At 41.7% G+C, this 18,175-nt stretch overlaps 1 protein-coding gene across 2 annotated transcripts in view; it reads left to right on the forward strand.

Annotated features, from left to right (window-relative positions):
• Positions 1-18,175, forward strand: part of cacna2d2.S (calcium voltage-gated channel auxiliary subunit alpha2delta 2 S homeolog) — a 188,472-nt gene that overhangs the window by 32,114 nt on the left and 138,183 nt on the right. The window lies entirely within an intron of this gene.

Consider the following 18,175-nt stretch of genomic DNA (forward strand, 5'->3'; position numbering starts at 1 on the left):
CTGGGTGACAGAGGGTGGGGGGCGCCTCGGTTAAGCCACCGATTAATACTAAATCACTCATTCTGCAGCCCAGCTTCCTGCAAAATAGTGTCCTTAGGGGAGAGCACTCTGCTGTGACAAGCTGATGACCAGCAGATGCAGAGAAGACTTATAATTTGATGGTGGAATATGAATCTGCTCACCTCTTTTCAGCATGTTTCTTAATACTGTACTTTTTATTTCTGGCTTATTGGATTACAGCAAAACGTGTTTTTCACCACCAGACATCTAGAGCTATTTGTCTAAAGCAGGCTCAAAGCTGGACCAGTAGCAGTTGTAAAAGCTAAGTAATATGCCACATATTGAGCCTTTGATTCAGGGTACTCAGCAGCATCAATAGTGGAAGTGGGCATAATAACACAGTAGCATCTATAGCAATACTGAAGATACCAGGCCAGCAGTGCCAATAGTAGTAGCACCTATAATAGTAATACAAATAATGGCTCAGCAATACCTATAGTAGCAGTGGGGATAGAAGTACAGCAGCACCTATAGCAGCAGTGGGGATAGTAGCACAGCAGCACCTATAGTAGCAGTGGGAATAGTAGCACAAAGCAGCATCTGTAGTAGCAGTGGGGATAATAACACAGTAGCATCTATAGCAATACTGAGGAAATCAGGCCAGCAGTGCCAAAAGTAGCAGCACCTATAATAGTAATAGAAATAATGGCTCAACAGCACCTATGGTTGCAGCTGAGTTAGTAGCACAGCAGCACCTATAGTAGCAGTGGGGATAGCAGCACAGCAGCACCTATAGTAGCAGTGGGTAAAGTAGCACAGCAGCATCTATAGTAGCAGTGGGGATAATAACACAGTAGCATCTATACCAATACAGAAGATACTAGGCCAGCAGTGCCAATAGTAGCTATAATAGTAATAGAAATAATGGCTCAGCAACACCTATAGTAGCAGTGGTATAGTAGCACAGCAGCATATATAGTAGCAGTGGGAATATTAGCACAGCAGCACCTATAGTAGCAGTGGGGATAATAACACAGTAGCATCTATAGCAATACTGAGGAAATCAGGCCAGCAGTGCCAAAAGTAGCAGCACCTATACTAGTAATAGAAACAATGGCTCAGCAACACCTATGGTAGTAGTGGAGTTAGTAGCACAGCAGCATCTATAGTAGCGGTGGGGATAGCAGCACCTATATTAGCAGTGGGGAAAGTAGCACAGCAGCATCTATAGTAGCAGTGGGGATATACGGCAGCAGCAACTATAGTGGCAATGGGAATAACAGTACTGCCTAAAGTGACAGTCAGGGTCGGACCGGGCCTGCGGGACACCAAGAAACAACCCGGTGGGCCCTGCCAGGCCAGATCCTGCCCTGCTTTTCTTCCTGCTGGTCGGTCTCCTCAAAAATGATGTGCGCTAGCTTGGGGGGTTTGCCGTACAGGGGGCCCAGATGCAGAAGCCCCGGTGGGCCCTGGGCCCCCAAGTCCAGCCCTGGTGGCAGTGGGAATAATAGTGCTACCTTTAGTTGTACCAACACCTATAGGCACATTGGGGATACTAGCACAGCAGCACCTATAGTTGCAATAGGTAGAATTCCACTGCAGAGCCTGTAGTCACAGTGGGGATAAAGGCACAGCTGCACTTGTAATTACACTGGGGATATAGCACACTAGCACTATAGTAGCAATGAGTATACCGGAACTTCACCTATAGTGGCAATGTAGTTGTGCAGCACCTTAAATGGGATAGCATCACAGAAGGACTTATAGTTACGCTGGTAATGTTAGCATTGGACTATAGAGGCCGTGGAGATAATATCCCCTATAGTAGCAGTAGGGCATAATAAAGTAGCATATACTGTAGCAGAGCAGGAAACAGAAGGTATAGTAGGCTTGAAAAAGGGCTGGTAGGGCTTTTACATAGATTTTGGAGTGCTGCTGAATTTATTTCAAATAGGGAAATATTTACCCTAAGCAGAAGGCTTTTTTTAATATGCAGAGACTCTGTGTATCACCTTTTGAGCACATTATATTAGAAGGTATAGTAGTGAAGAATGAGAACGTAAAATGTTCTATTTTTGTTGACCAATCTTTAATCATCCGTCAATTGTAAAAAGCTAATTCCAGCCACCGGCTGTCAGAGGTTGTTGCGAGTTGAAGTTTAGCAACAATGGAAGGAGCATAAGTAATTTTAACCATGGGACTCCACTATACCTTTCTTGCTCTGGTAACAACAGCAAACACAGACTGTAAAAGGATACTGGGAACTGTAGTAAAGGTATGGGACCTGTTATCCAGGACCTGGGGTTTTATGGATATCGGATCTTTCTGTAATTTGGATCTTCATTACAGAAAGTATAAGTCAGTAGCAGTGGTCCCTATCCTATTTTGACATTTCTGTGGTCTGCGCTGGAATTAGCCAGAAAATCAAACATTTTCAGTCAAAAATCTGAAAAATTCAGGCTTTTCGGGAAAAGGTCAAATTGGGTATTAGATCTTGGTCATGGTTTTTTCATTTCAAAAATTAGATAAATTAGAATTTTAGTAAATAACCCTCTACGTCTACTAGAAAATCATGTAGATATAAAAAAAAAACAATAAGATGGTTTTAGTTCCAAAAAGGATAAATTATATCTTAGTTTGGAGTACAAGGTACTGTTTTAATATCACAGAGAAAAAGCAAATCATTTTTTAAAAATTTGGATCATTTGGATAAAATGGAGTCTATGGAACACGGCCTTTCCATAATGCGGAGCTCTCTGGATAGCTGGTTTCTGAACAACAGATCCCATACATTTAGAGCAATCCATAAACTGAAGATCACTGATTATCCTCTGCTCCAAGGCCTTACCATGAATATCCTCGCCCATATAATTTACTGGAGTCTTTGTTGCACAATCTCTAGATACCTATTTGGACCAGATAAAATGGTTTGGGAAAGAGCAGGTAGCAATTTGTGAGCTGCACAACTGATATTTTCTTTTTTAACATGGCATGTTATTTGTTAGATTTGTTGAGTTGCTCTTGCTTTTAGGCAACGCACCATATATTTTTGGCCCTCACACATACAGTCAGATATTTTTTCTTTAATGGCATGCACCTTAGAATAGAAGGATTAGTGCTTGCATTACCCAAAGTCTTGGCTGTGGCACTGCTATTTAGGACAGCTGCAATAAGCATCAGGATAATTTAGGTTTCAGGGCTGATATACATGCTAATGTGGCGTGCCTGGAATGCCAAATTATTCCAGATCAGTATAGGCTTTCATAGCTCATTGTCAGACCCCAGTTTGGAGTGGCTTTTAGTTTTGGATACAGTGAAGTTGTCAGAACAATAACTAAACACCTGGACCAGAGGTGGATGCCCAGTTTGCTCACAGATATCAAGCAGGCAAGATTGATGGGATGCAGTTGCCTGAATTGCAAAAGGACATATTCTCCCATATCCTCTGTTAAATCTTCGAATTTGAGAAGAATATATCATCCATGCTGTACTCCGACCAAAGGGGAAGGTCACGTGTTGAGATTTGTCCTTGATTGGTCTCATTGACTTTTCTCACATTGATAAAATTCGGCAAACTGTTGCTTTCAATCTACGTCTTCAAGGCACCACATGTAGTAATTAGTCCCATGCCTATTCAACCATGAGCCTACTCTACCCTCTACATATCCCATATGTGTACTTAGTTATATGTTAATGTTCTAGACCAGTGATCCCCAACCAGTGTCTCGTGCAACATATTGCTCTCTGGACAGACCCTCCTGTAAGCTGCCAGTTCACATCACAGCCCTTATTTGGCACCACCATGGACTTTTTATGTTGCTCTCCAACTCATTTTACATTTGAATGTGGCTTATGGGTAAAAAAGGTTGGGGATCCATGATCTAGGCCAAGAGCTTCAGCCTTAAGAACCATAACTCCCAACAATTCAGCTGATAGGTGATATATGGAAGATGTAACATGTTTTGTAATGGAGTCTGTCTGAGTGTCTGTACCTAGAATATGTGTGCATTTCTGCAAATAGATTTGCCATTGGCAACCTTTAAAGCGTTGTATCAGTGGCACATTTCATAAAAATGACAGAACCCTCTGATTCAGCCGGAAGAGCTATGCAGCATACAGTATGCGCAGTAGAAGGGTGCATACATGCACTGTACAAACATACAGAGAGAAACTGACCAATACAAGTGGTAAAGGGGGCCGTGCTCATAAGAGCTTACAGTCCAAGTTCCTTAAAGGGGACCGGTCACCCAAAAATATTATTCAAAATCCTATTTTATCACATTAGTCAAGCAAAATGAACTTTAATTGCATGATATAAATTATTTGAATATTGTTTCCTTCAGTCTGGGAATTCATAATTATAGCAAGCAGGCAGGAGCCATTTGTGGACACTGTTATTAAGACAAGTCTTGTATCATCTCAGAATCTTGTTTGTGCACCAGAATGGCGGACCCCGATGTCCAACCCCATGTCCTGGCTACACAATTAAATGATGAAGAGAACGGGGGAATGTGGGGAGAGCAGTGACATCTAGGAAGTGCTGAATGGAAAGTGAAAGTAATTGCCTGCCCCATCTCTATGCCTAAAGGTGCACGGGTCGATAAAAGATGCAGACAGACCGAGTCGGCAGCTTATTGGCCCGTGTATGGGCCCCCCGATGGGCTTCACCGATCGAGAGGCCAGATCTTGATCAGATGGGACTAAAAATCCCGTCGGATCGCGGCCGCATCTGTTCGTTGATGCGGTCCCGCGATCCGACCGCCCATAAAGCCACTGTTAGGATCCTATCGTTGGGCCCTAGGGCCCACGATCGGATCAGCCCCATATTGCCCACCTCAAGGTGGGCATATCGGGGAGAGATCCGCTCGTTTGGCGACATCGCCGTGTATGGCCACCTTTAGGCTGAGATTTTTAAATGAGCTTACAACACCTATGAATGCTTTAATAAAAAAATAGAAATTGGATTTCATGTTTAATTTGAAAAGGACTTTTATTATACAGCTTTTTGTGTCTGGGTGACAGGTCCACTTTAATGGTCTACACCTTTGGCTTTTTGGGACTTTGTTGTTCTAGTGCCAATACCATTTTGGATATGTTTCCTGTTCCTCCAACATTTGCAGGTACCGTTTCTTTCTCCTGCCATATTTTAGTTCAGATCCTGCCTCCCATATTCCCAGCGTGTGGTGGATCTAGAGTCCCCTGCTTTTTTCTATTGCCAATCCCGGGTGCAATGCCAATCTCCCAGCTATGTCCTTTATCCGTAGTGGTTGTGGGCAGCGCCTGCTCCTCCTCAGCATTGTATTATACTGTCATGTTGCTGGTCTGTGACTGTGTAATCTGTCCAAGCCTTGGCAGATTTGTTCAGAGACTGCGGCTCCTTGCGGACATGCCATTAATCAGACTAGCTGCAAGCTGTGATTGGCTGATAAGGTTCACTTATTGGACAGATTGAGGTGCTCGCCGAGATAACTGCTCGTCCCTGGGCTGCATATCTATCAGCATCTCATTGAGCGCCTTCCAAGTCTAATAGGGTTAAATACATCATGGCTATTATAGTGATTTAATGCACTCGTGCTGGTTATGAATGGGGAAAAAAGCATATCATCTTTGTACAGACATATGTGCTGAATATCAGTCACCTGCTCAGTTATAAAGCGCCAAGGGCTGGAAGATTTTACCCTCCAGTTTACCGACTAATTTGCTCATCTTCTATGGTCCCTAGTGTTTCCGACAGGAGCGAATTAAATAAATGGGCGCGTTTATGAAGGGTCATGAATGTGTTGTCACCCCTATTTAGCTCTACATTGTTTTATTTTTTAATTCGACTCCTGTTTTTATGTATGGTATGTTTGGCTCAGCCTTTAGGTTTAGTGTTCCTTGGGATGCAGGAGGAAAGTCTCTGGACTGGGGGGTTCTGCCTTAGACTAGGTCATGGATAACCAGCAGCCCTCCAGGTGTACTTAAACTACAACTCCCAGCATGCTACTTGCATCTTTCAGCTGTACTTCAGCCACATCTGGAGGCCTGCTAGCTGCCAACGACAGGGTGCCCGTTGCTATAAATATTCATACTGCCTCTTTCAAAGTCATCTTGCTCTTAGGCCAATGTTGCTTTTAGACCAAAAAGGTATCATCATACAGTGGTACTTAGTTGGTGCTTTGTGCTTGGACTTGCTTATGCACGCATGCATGTTGTGAAACCAGTGCAGAATTACAACAAATAAACACAGACCCGAATTTGTGGAGAGGCCACCAAGGCTCGAGCCTAGGGTGACAGGATTTTAGGGGGCAGCATGCTACCCAACCACACCCACATTGATTAAGAAACACTGGGGATGCACAGGGGATATGATCATTTTCTAAATCTCCAGTGTGCCAATCCCCATTGCTCTGTCCTGATGAATATTTGAGCGAATAAAAGTTAGGGGACGGGTGCGACGAACAACAGTGGGCTTAGGGGCACCAGCTATGTAAATCCGGCCCTGAATAAACAGTGTGGCCTGTGTGATAGGAAGACTAGAGTAACACAAGTCTAGTAACCCACAGCAGCAAGTCAGATTTACTTTCGAATAGTTGATCAGTATTGGTTGTTATGGGTGATTAGACTGGGTACAAACTTTAGCTTTAGTTGGTGTATTGTGTGTGTAACGGTCGGCACCCAACACCAGAACAAACACCAGGCACCCTGGTCTCGGCTCGTGCTTCACCAGTAGTATGACCGCCTTTGGGCCTCGGGAGGAGCCCTCGGCTTACTTGGATGCCACCTGGATTTAAACGAGAGGTGCAAGATGAGAGTTCTGGATAGGCAGACAGAGAATAAACGTAGTCAGGCAGGCAAGGGTCAAACCAGGAAGTCAATCAGAGGGTTAAGCAGAAGAGGTAGTCGGTATTCAGGCAAGGGTCAGGATCCAGAAGTCAGAATAGTCAAAAGCCAGGCAGGGGTCACAACAGGAATCAAAAATAGGTTGAGACAGATATAGCTTAAAGCTCAGAAGCAGAAGCACCAGGAACAAATCCTATCACGGGCCATGAGAAACAGCAGGAAGGTCCCTTTTAAACTTTTACATTTCGTGCCATTGCGCGCTGACGTCATCACGCCAGCGCGCATGCGCCTACTAAACCCAGAAGTGCGCGCCGCCCGCTCACTAAGAAGACGAGCGGCGCGGCGGGCATCCCCGCTGCACAACTAGACCACCAGGGTTAGTTATTTTCCTTACAGTGTGGTTTTCATGGGGTCTAGTACAAAATGTCCAACGAAATGGCCAGCGCTGCACGGCTGGCGGGGGAGTAAACAACAAAATATAAAGTGCATATAGTGTAGTATTTTATAAAATAATCAAAATCACCCATTGTGACAGAACAAATGTGTGTGTCTTAAAAAGTTTGGGTTAAACCCTTAATAGAGGCCAGGGTACAAAAGCCAGTCAGATTTACTTTTGAATAGGTGATCAGTATTGGTTGTTATGGGTAACTAGACTGGGTATAAACTATAGCTTTAGTTAGTGTATTGTGTGGTTTTGTAAAGGAGATAGTGGTCACAAATGGGCTCAGGATTTTACAATTGCCTAAGTGCAATGGGGCTGGGAGTCAACTGTGTGCAGTTTGCCATTTTGCCATTTGTGTGGCTTGGCAGCCAAAATGCAAAATCTTTGCCTTTCTACCTCTCCATAGACTTTCATAGTTGTGACCCTTGATTGCACTTGGAAGGTCCAAGTGGTCCAAGTATTTCTTCTACCCCACAAGCTTTACGTAAGCTCTTCTTCACCAAAGAACAGCTCACATTTTTAATGTACATTCCGAGCTGTGTTCCCCAATGAGTCTCTCGTAAGCAACATGTTGCTTAACAACCCCTTGGATGTTGCGCCCAGTGGCCTCAAAGCAGGTGCTTATTTTTGAATTCCTGGCTTGGAGGCAAGTTTTGGATCCATGTGTACTGCCAAACAGAGCAACACTGTATGACTCTAGTCCACATAGGGGCTACCAAGTACCCAATCCCAGCCCTGATTTGGCATCTTTTTATGTTTGTGTTGCTCCCCAACTCTTTTTAAATTTGAATGTGGCTCATGGGTAAAAAACATTGGGGGCCCCTGATTTAGAACTTACCCTGATAATGTTGGCCAGTGACACCCAGTACACTTAATAAGCAGCCACATGGCATACGTCCCTGTTATACAGCAGCATTAGTGTGGGCACTCTGTTGTTTCTCCCCACTCAGGCCTTTTCTGCACCCTGGTGTCTGTGAGAAATATGATAAGATGATTATTAGCGCTGGACCCTGTTGGTAAATGATCCTCGCCGAGTGATGTTCTGCATCTTGGAAACTATTGTACAAGGTGATGGCATTTCATCAGTAACATTAGGTAGCTAACAATGTGGTAACTTCCAGAATATTAATGCTCTGGCTGATCTATGTGTGGTAAAGGATTTAATGAGCTTTGTTATGAAGTGAATTCAGAGATGTGTGATGGATGGATCCAGGACTGAATTAGAATTCACTATTTAGTGTGGTTGGAGTGAAGGAACACAGCAATAATAGGGAAGAATGGCGAAGATTACTCTTATTTAAGATAATGACTTTGGTGACTCTGTTTACTGTGCTCTGCAACTACTCGAAAGTATCCCATGCCCAACCTGAACCTCTTGCAGAGATCTCCCTATACCTTGCCAATACATAGTGGAATCGTGTTCTGCCTCTCTCTCATAGTATCTTTGATGTCACCCTAGAATGAGGGACCCCAACCTTTTAACTGTGAGAAATATTTCAATGCAAAAAAGAGTTGGGGAGCAACATAAGCATGAAAAGAGTTCCAGGGGAGCCAAATATGAGCTGTGATTGGCTATTTGGCACCCCCTACATTGACTGACAGCCTACAGGCGGCTCTGTTTGGCAGTACACATGGTTTTTATGCAACTAAAACTTGCCTCCAAGTCCAGAATTCAAAAATAAGCACCTGTTTTAAGGCATCTGGGAGCAACATCCAAGGGTTGGTGATTAATATGTTGCCATTGGTTAGGGATTACTCCCCTAAAAGGTGAATTGGGTGGGCGTAGCCAAGTCTCCTCTCAGCATTGAGATAGGCTAAACCTGGGAGGAGAAGGTTGCAAAATGACTTGGGCATCACTCATTGTCCATTTATACCCCTCCTTGGCAAGACACAATCTTGTCTGAGATTAGACCACCCCACTTTTGGCTATACTGTATGTTACAACTGTAACCCATAAAGGGGCTATAAAGGGTATAATACAGGACATTATGACCAAACAGCCTGAAATAGTGGCATTTTAGGTAACACAGCAGCTTTTCACAACCTCTTAATTTTTCCCTCAGACAAATACAAAGGGAACACACACATGTATTATGTCGCTTTAACAGGAAAAGACAGAAGAAGAAATGGGTGAGGGGTAAATATCTGCTTTAGGAAGATCAATGGGATCAGCGATTCAATAGGAATATACTGTATGTAGCACAGGGTAGTGAATGGGAAGGTAAGGAAGGAGTGTATGATCTGTGCTCTCTGGGAGCTGGAGCCTTAAAAGGAGCAGTGCTGGGTGAACTTGGTGCTATTTGTGGACTTTGGAGTTCAGATCAGTTTTATAGTGGAAATAGATTGGTGCTTCCAAAATTAACTATGATGCTGTGTGGGGGGAAATGAAAACCTCCCTGATTTCAAGCACATTGTGGCTGGCACTCTGACTGGCAAATGAAGGCATGCCATGCGTTTGGGTGATGCATATGCCACCCTTCCCGCACTCTCACAGCTCACGTGACTTACAGGTGGGCAGCTAAATTTATCCAACACTTTCTAATCTGTGACACGTAAATAGAAGCTCTCCGATTAGTGCGAGGCTTGCAAATTCCAGACGACCACAAGTGCTGAAGCCATAGATGTAAAAAAAAAAAAAAAAAAAGGAAGATGCAGGGAGCATCTTATTCAACTGGTTAGTGTTTCAAAATGACTGGCTTCCTAGTGACTGAATTTGTTGGGACTGTAGGCACCGCTATATTCTGGCCCTCTCTGCTTCACATTTGAAATATGTAGCTCTCCAGTTGTTGTTGATATACACCTCTAAGAAAAGCCTGTTTAAGGATAGGTAGGGAGTCAATTTAAAATGAAATAAAAAAAATTATATATATATATATATATATATATATATATATATATATATATATATATATATATATATATATATATATATATACATACAGTGTGTGTGTGTATATATATATATATATATATATATATATATATATATATATATATATATATATATATATATATATATATATATATATATATATATATATATATATAAATATACACAGTGTATATACATATTACTCTCGCATAATATCTGGGTGCTGCTTCTGGGTATCTTGTATATGAACAAATGTAGTAGCCCACTCCTGGGCTTTGATTAAAACAATAAACTCTTTATTCCAACATGACACGGGATCAACGTTTCGGCTCACGCCTAGAGCCTTTGTCAGGATTGACAAAGTGCAAATGTGTATTTGTGCTGACAGCAAATTTAAGACATATTGTAACACCTGTTTTCTGACCAAATATTTTGCCTTGCCCTACATGCAGAAATACAACTTTTTTTTTTAATAAAATATTTTTATCGTCTGCATTTTCCAGATAGTGGCAAAATTGAAACCCAAATAATACAAACTCTTTTAAAAAATATATAAAAAGTAAAGACCAGTCACAAAGTGCCTAAGGTTACCCTTGACTTCAAATAATTCTTTAAAATAATTTTAAATATGGCAATTCCCTCTTAGGGTAGAACTCCATGGGCGATTTTACCTGCGATACCTTCCAGTCCAATGTGATGAGACTAATCGCAGGCGTCATGTAGGATGCGCCAAATCTAATTTAATACAAATGTTGCACGTAGAAGCTGATTGCTTTCAACACAACATGACTGTTGGATGGGGACGCTGCATGTTGCTTCTTCATCCGACAGTCGTGTTGTGTTGGATGCAATCAGCTTCTACATGCGACATTTGTATTACTTATATTAGATTTGGCGCAGCCGACGTGACACCTACGATTTGTCTCATCACGTCGGAAAGGAAGGTATCGCAGGTAAAATCACCCATGGACTGCGTTCCGTTTTTATGTGTTCATCCGAAGTGGAATGCAGGAGTAGACGCATTCAGTTTTTTTGAATGGGGCTGTACTCACACAGGCACATGTAGGCACCGAACGCAGGAAAAATGCAGCATGTTGCGTCTCAACCTGTGTTCGGCACCTACATGCACCTGTGTGAGTACAGCCCCATTGAAAAAAACTGAATGCGTCTACTCCTGCGCTCCCCTGCGGCTGAACGCATAAAAACGGAACGCAGGGGAGCGCAGCTTCAAACGCTCGTCTGTAACACGCAGGCGTTTTTTTCTGTGTTTAACATGCATTTAAATGCAGATTTGAGCGCAAGTAAACACATTTGCTAATGAATCTATTATATTCTGCCTGGCTGTACTCATAAGTTCTGATTTGCGTTTTACTCCATTTGCGCTTCAGTCACTGCATTTTCTTGCGCTTGACGTGTGTTCATCAATCAGTAGAATGGAGGGTTGCATTTGGAATGGGAAAAAAAACGTTCAGTTGTGTTAAAAAAAATGTGTTTAAATGCAGTAAATGCGTTTTTTCTGCTCGGCAGAAACAAACGCCTGTGTATAAGAGCCCTTAAATAGACTTTTTGTGTTGTGCTATCCCACTCTTATATATAAGTCTATTATGCAGTGTACATCTGTCTTGTGCCGGAAAGTTACTTATTGACTCCCCAAGGATGAGAAATGCATCAATTGATTAACATGTCCAAACTCATGGGGCGAGTAATGAGGTATATATTGGTCACAGGCTAGTCTAATGTTACTTTAATTAATCTAATTCAGTTTTATGTCACAAGAGTTGTCGCTGTATCCCCTTCTTGCTGCACCACTGGTTCTTAGCTAAATAAACATACTAGATTTTAGCATTTTGGCTCAATTTATTCATGGGTCTGGGATCTATTATGTGTAAGGGTAGGACTACATGGCCGACTTTGATACGTTTCCGTCGGATCCGACGCTGGGTGACAAAACACAAAAGTCGGATGCGTCAGGAACAAGGTAAGTAATATAAAGTCGGATGGTGTCGCAACGGTGATCCGACTTCGGATCACCGTTGCGACGCCATCCTACTTTATATTATTTACCTTGTTCCTGTCACATCCGACTTGACGCGTGTGTTTTGTCGCCCACCGTCGGATCCGACGGAAACGCATCGAAGTCCGTGTAGTCCTACCCTAATACTTGGGACCTGGGGTTATCTGAATAATGTGTTTTATTATTTGGATCTCTGTGTCTTGAAACTTATTAAATACATTTATCAAGGTACTGGTTTATTATCACAGAGAAAAAAGTAATTTATTTGCTTTTCTGGATTTTTTTTTCTGGATAATATATCATGTACCTGCACAGGTATGGGACTCGTTTTCAAGAATGCTCAGGACCTAGGGTTTTCTGGGATCTTTCTGTAATTTAGATCTCCATACTTAAAGAGGGTTATTTACTAAACCACAAATCTATCTGGTTGGACTTTTTGGGGAAAAAAACTGGAATCTTTTGTAGTTATTATACACCAATGCTGCAAAAAGCCTGAATCCGAAAATCTGCCATGTCAGACCTGTCGAGGGAGCCTCTCCCATTGGTGCCAATCTCAATTTGAAGTTATTGTGGTTTACGCTGAGTTAAGCCCAAAAAACAAAAAAATTCAGGCTTTTTTAGAAAAAACATGAAAAAATCTAGAGATTCGGCAAATAAGTCAGAAAAAATCAGAAGATTCAGGTTTTTGCTCGATTTTATCAGGTTCTTCCTGAACCGATTAATTAAAGTTTTTTCATTAATAAATACCGTAAGGTCAAATCGGGCATGGCAGTTTAGTCATGGCTTTTATTTTTATAAAATATGAGATAAATTCAGAGTTTACTAAATAACCCCCTAAATCTACTAAAAAATGATTTAAACATTAAATAAACCCATGGGTTTTTATTTGCCTCCAATAAGGATTAATTATATCTTAGTTGGGATCAAGTACAGGGCACTGTTTTATAATTCAGAGAAAAGGGACATTTTTTTACATTTTGAATTTTTTGATTAAAATTGGAGATGACCTTCCAGTAATTTGGAACTTTTTATATAACAGGTTTACAGATAACAGATCCTATACCTGTATTAGATTTATAGCAGGTTGGCGTGATTCATTCATGGCACCAACAATGCAGTTGCAAATATCACAGACAGGGTTGAGTTTTCTGGGAAATATTTCACTGAAACAATGTTTTCCCCCCCAGTGATTACTGACACATAAATGGCAGGCATACCAGAGCTGTGTTGCCATATGGCCGAACGTTCGAATCACCCCTGATATAGCCATGCCGTTAGTGGCATATCGGGGAAAGATCCGCTCGTTTGGCGATGTCGCCAAACGAGCGGATCTTCGAGTCTATGGCCACCTTAAGTTGTACTGCCTTCATAAATAAGTGTATTGAATATGCTGATGATGGGGGAAATGATTTAACTCTTTATTATTACAGTAAAACCCCAATTTTAAATCCCCGGATTTTAAAGTTTTGTGGAATTGATGCTGTTTTGTTGAGGTCCCATTCAGGCAAGCCATGTTTTGACCCTATCCCCTGGGAAATGTAAAATTGGGGTTCTACTGTAGTACTATTATTATTATTAATAATGTGTTTATAAAATGTGAGCATATTCTGCCGTGTTGTACAATAAGTGGGTGTATACCTTTAAACATACAGAAAAACACTCAAAAGCCACCAATAACTAATACATAGGGTTGCAACCTCACCCCTTTAAGGGCTCTTACAGATGAGCGTTTGAAGCTGCGCTCCCCTGCGTTCCGTTTTTCTGCGTTCAGCCTCAGGGGAGCGCAGGAGTAGACACATTCAGTTTTTTTCAATGGGGCTGTACTCACACAGGCGCATGTAGGCGCAGAACGCTGGAAAAATGCAGCATGTTGTGTCTCAACCTGCGTTCTGCACCTACATGCGCCTGTGTGAGTACTTCTCCTTAAAAGGGGTCCACCACCCAAAAATATGGGAAAATATGCATCTTAGAATCTTTCCATATTTATTTATTAAATATTTTCAATGGTTTTAAAGTTTGTAAATATGATTGCAACTGCAAACAGTATCTGTTCCCTGGGTCTGACATTTGAAAAAATGTAACAGTTGTTTCTCCTCTTGCGCATGTAAGCCCCAAATGCAGGTTGGGATGCAACATGTTGCATTTCACCTGGTTTGGCGCTTACATGCGTCTGTGTGAGTACAGCCCCCTTCAAAATAATTGACTGCGTCTAAAAACGGCCGTGTGTAAGAGCCCTAACTGAAAGTGGAAGGACAATGGGAGTTATTCACAAAGGTGAGGCAAAGTAAAGCTTTAAGAAATTCTCATTTGAGGGACAGATCTTAACTAGTGATGGGCAAATTTATTCACCAGGCATGGATTCAAGGCAAATTTCCACGTTTCGCTGCCTACTAGTGTTTTTTGCGATACTGTGTCAAAAATTCGCTGCAAACAAAAGAATTGTTGCGCATCAAATTTACATAAATACATAAAAATTTTCACGTGTCCCACAACCCTTTAGAGAGCTCTATAGATTTTAGCTTTTGGATATAATATTTTTACACAAGAACATATCGTACAAGTAGAAGAAGAAGATTATACGGCTGTGCAAGGCACGTTATTAACCTTTAAGATGGTTGACTCTGTAATGCCGTGTCTGGCCTTAGGGATACAGTGACTTTTATATTGGATAGCTTTTTGTCTCCACGGAGGATGCTAAACTTTTATAGCACCAAATTAAGTTATTAACACTCTGCTTTGGAATCCTGGCATCAGATCTGAAACCTGCCCAGTTTCTTTGATGTAAAGAAACGCAAGGAGGAACCGGCACACAGGAGCATAAGCAAACGGGGTAAACCCCTTACGTGTTTATTACGTCAAATGATGCACAACGTTTCGGTTTATCCCGTTTGCTTGTGCTCCTGGTTCCTCCTTGCGATTCTTTCCTTTGGAGTTCGGGGAGTGCCGTCTCCCTAGAGGACTGTGCACCAGGCAATCGAACAGAGGAGGGCTAGTGAGTGCGTTCGCACTGTTTCTACAGTTTCTTTGATGTGCAATAAAGTTTCTCCCAAGAGTAGATAATGGCTCTTTTGGTCCTCTACACATGGTAAAACTTTGGACATATGGACAGACATTGAGGAGTGGCTCCAGGTTATCGCAGCCCCACACCTCCTGCAAGATAATGAGCTTCAGACACAGCATGTGAAATATTGATCAGCTTCAATTATTTAGAGCTTCACTCTGCAGCTGTAAGAGAAGATGGATTGAGAGGAGTTCCTATTTGTCTGGGGACAGAGAGGGGAACAAAAGGAACATGGCAGAGATGAGGGATACAGGGCTTATGAAAGAGGAAAGGTCTTAAGAGGATGAGGAAGAACTCACTAAGGATTGAGCTGAGTGGATTGAGCACATTGAATAAAGTGGAAGTAAGGGAAAGAAAGTATGTGGAATAGATGAAAGTGTAGTGGATAGTTGGAAGGATGATGAATGTGGGCAGACGGTTGTTGAAGTGAATGAATGTAAGAGGAATGTGGAATTGCATGGGTGACAGTTCATCAATGTGAAGTTATTATTATATGGATATGGGTGAAAAGGAAAAATGAAATGAAAGTTTGAGAGAGGAGGTGGGTGTGGTGGAAGGAAGTTAACTGTTAAAAAACATGGCAAAGACAGACTGCAAAAGTTAGGGTATGGAGCTAACAACAGAAGCAGCATTCAGCAAATATAGTCTTGGCCATATGATTGTACCTTGGAAGCTTAGTACATGCTGTCCAGCCTGGTTTGAAATCTGTCATCTCTCCAACTGTGTAGGGGTTAATTGCTTAGCACTTTACCTCTTCTCTGCCTGATTAATTTAAAAACTGTCTTTACATACATACATATGGGGAAGAATTGCTTACTTGGTAAAAGTGGGGTGCACTTATAAAAGTGGTACAACAGTCCTAACCATAATAGTCTCTGGGAAGGGGCTGTGGGATAGCAGGTATAGTGTGGAGAGATGATGCCTATAGTAACAGTGGGATAATAGTCTATGGGAAGGGAGTGTGACTGTGGGATAGCAGGTATAGTAGGGAGAGATTGTGCCTATAGTAACAGTCGGATATTAGTCTCTGGGAAGGGAGTGTGACTGTGGGATAGCAGGTATAGTAGGGAGAGATGGTGCCTATAGTAACAGTGGGATAATAGTCTCTGGGAAGGGACCAAGTATGTGGGATAGCAGGAATAGTATTGAGAGATTTATAACAACCTATGGGAATAGGCTTTTAGCAGTGGGACGGAGTGTATAGCAGATAAAGATGTTGCCCAACCTGTGACCCTATCAGCTGGAGAGCCAAAGACACATTTCCCTATTTAACATGATATTCTTTTTACTTATTTTTTACATCAGTAAAATGAAAGTCAGACTGTATGATGAGTCCCCTTTTGTGCTCAGGTTTACATTCACAGGGGCTGCCCTGGTGTAGGATTGTGTGTTCTGGGGCCTTCCTTCTCCATTGCCTTTGAAGTTGCTAATCTATTCTTAGCCTGACATATTTGCCCATGCGTCTCACGGATATATGAAAGTGGCTTGAAGTGGTGCGTGTGCCGTCTCCTTCTCCACAAACACACGCGTGCAGTTATCTTCTGGTTCTCTGTAAATGAAGGAGGGGAAGGCAATAGCCCACTCTTCTCCCACTAATCTAAATCATCCAACGGGGCTGAGAAAGAAAAATGTAATTTATTTTCTAATTACTCCTTGTCTGGCAGAACCGTGTGTTACCGGAGTGTCGCTATTTAAAATATTTATCTCTGCGGTGCCTGGTCTGCCCAAGGCCCGTGGCACAGAAATGGATGGGGGGAAGAGCTGCTTTGGCTGCTGTTTTGACGTCTTTGTGTAAATACATTTATTTTTCATTAGGATGTCGCTGGGCTCTTTGCTCCCACTGGAGCTCTGGCCGCAATCCCTCACATCCATTATAGGAATAATGGAGAAATGTTCCGTCCCTCTCTGAATGTGGGGAGTATATATACTGTTATAGGTATATACAGTATATATATATAACTCATTGTTCATGACCTGAGCTGTACTGAATGCTAAAGTATATGCCGGTATGGCCTCCAAATTACGTAGACTCCATTTTAATCAAATAATCCAAATTTTTAAAAATAATTTCCTTCAGGGGCGTTCCTGCAGAGTAAGCAGACCTGCGTCTGCAGGGGAGCCCAGGAGGTATAGTGGGCCCCATGAGACCCTAACTAATGAGCAGTTTCAATATATATATTGGTAAAAAAGGCAACCTCTGGAGGCCCCATAATAAATTTGCTGCGAGGCCCTTTTAACATTTATTTACGTCACTGATTTCATTTTTTCTCTTTAATAAAAGTAACAATACTTTCTTTCTTTCTTTCTTTTCATACACCAATAAGCAGCTAATAAAGAAATGGTACGGAAAATGTATTTGTCATGAAAACGGTGTAACTTTTTTTATGTGATGTATATTATTTGCAATGAAGAATGAAAGGATAAAGAAATTATTTAAAAAAAACCCAGTCTATCCATTTATCTGACTTTTTATCCAAATCAGGGTTATCTATCTATCTATCTATCTATCTATCTATCTATCTATCTATCTATCTATCTATCTATCTGTCTATCTCTCTGAATTTCTCTCCCTTCCTCTCACGGTCTAGCTCTCAGTCTACTTATACAGGTATAGGATCAGTTATCCGGAAACCCGTTATCCAGAAAGCTACAAATTACAGAAAGGCTGCCTCCCATAGACTCCATTTTATCCAAATAATTCAAATTTTTAAAAATGATTTCCTTTTATTCTGTAATAATAAAACAGTACCTTGTACTTGTTCCAAACTAAGATATAATTAATCTTTTATTGGAAGCAAAACCAGCCTATTGGGTTTAGTTAATGTTTAAATGATTTTTCGTAGATTTAAGGTATAGGGATCGAAATTCAAAAAGTTCCCTTATCCAGGAAAACCCCAGGTCCCGACTCCCGAGCATTCTGCATAACAGGTCCCATACCTGTATATCCATTTTTAACTCTCTCTC

Source organism: Xenopus laevis, chromosome 4S (genome assembly GCF_017654675.1).
Source record: "Xenopus laevis strain J_2021 chromosome 4S, Xenopus_laevis_v10.1, whole genome shotgun sequence".
NCBI classification, from domain to species: domain Eukaryota; kingdom Metazoa; phylum Chordata; class Amphibia; order Anura; family Pipidae; genus Xenopus; species Xenopus laevis.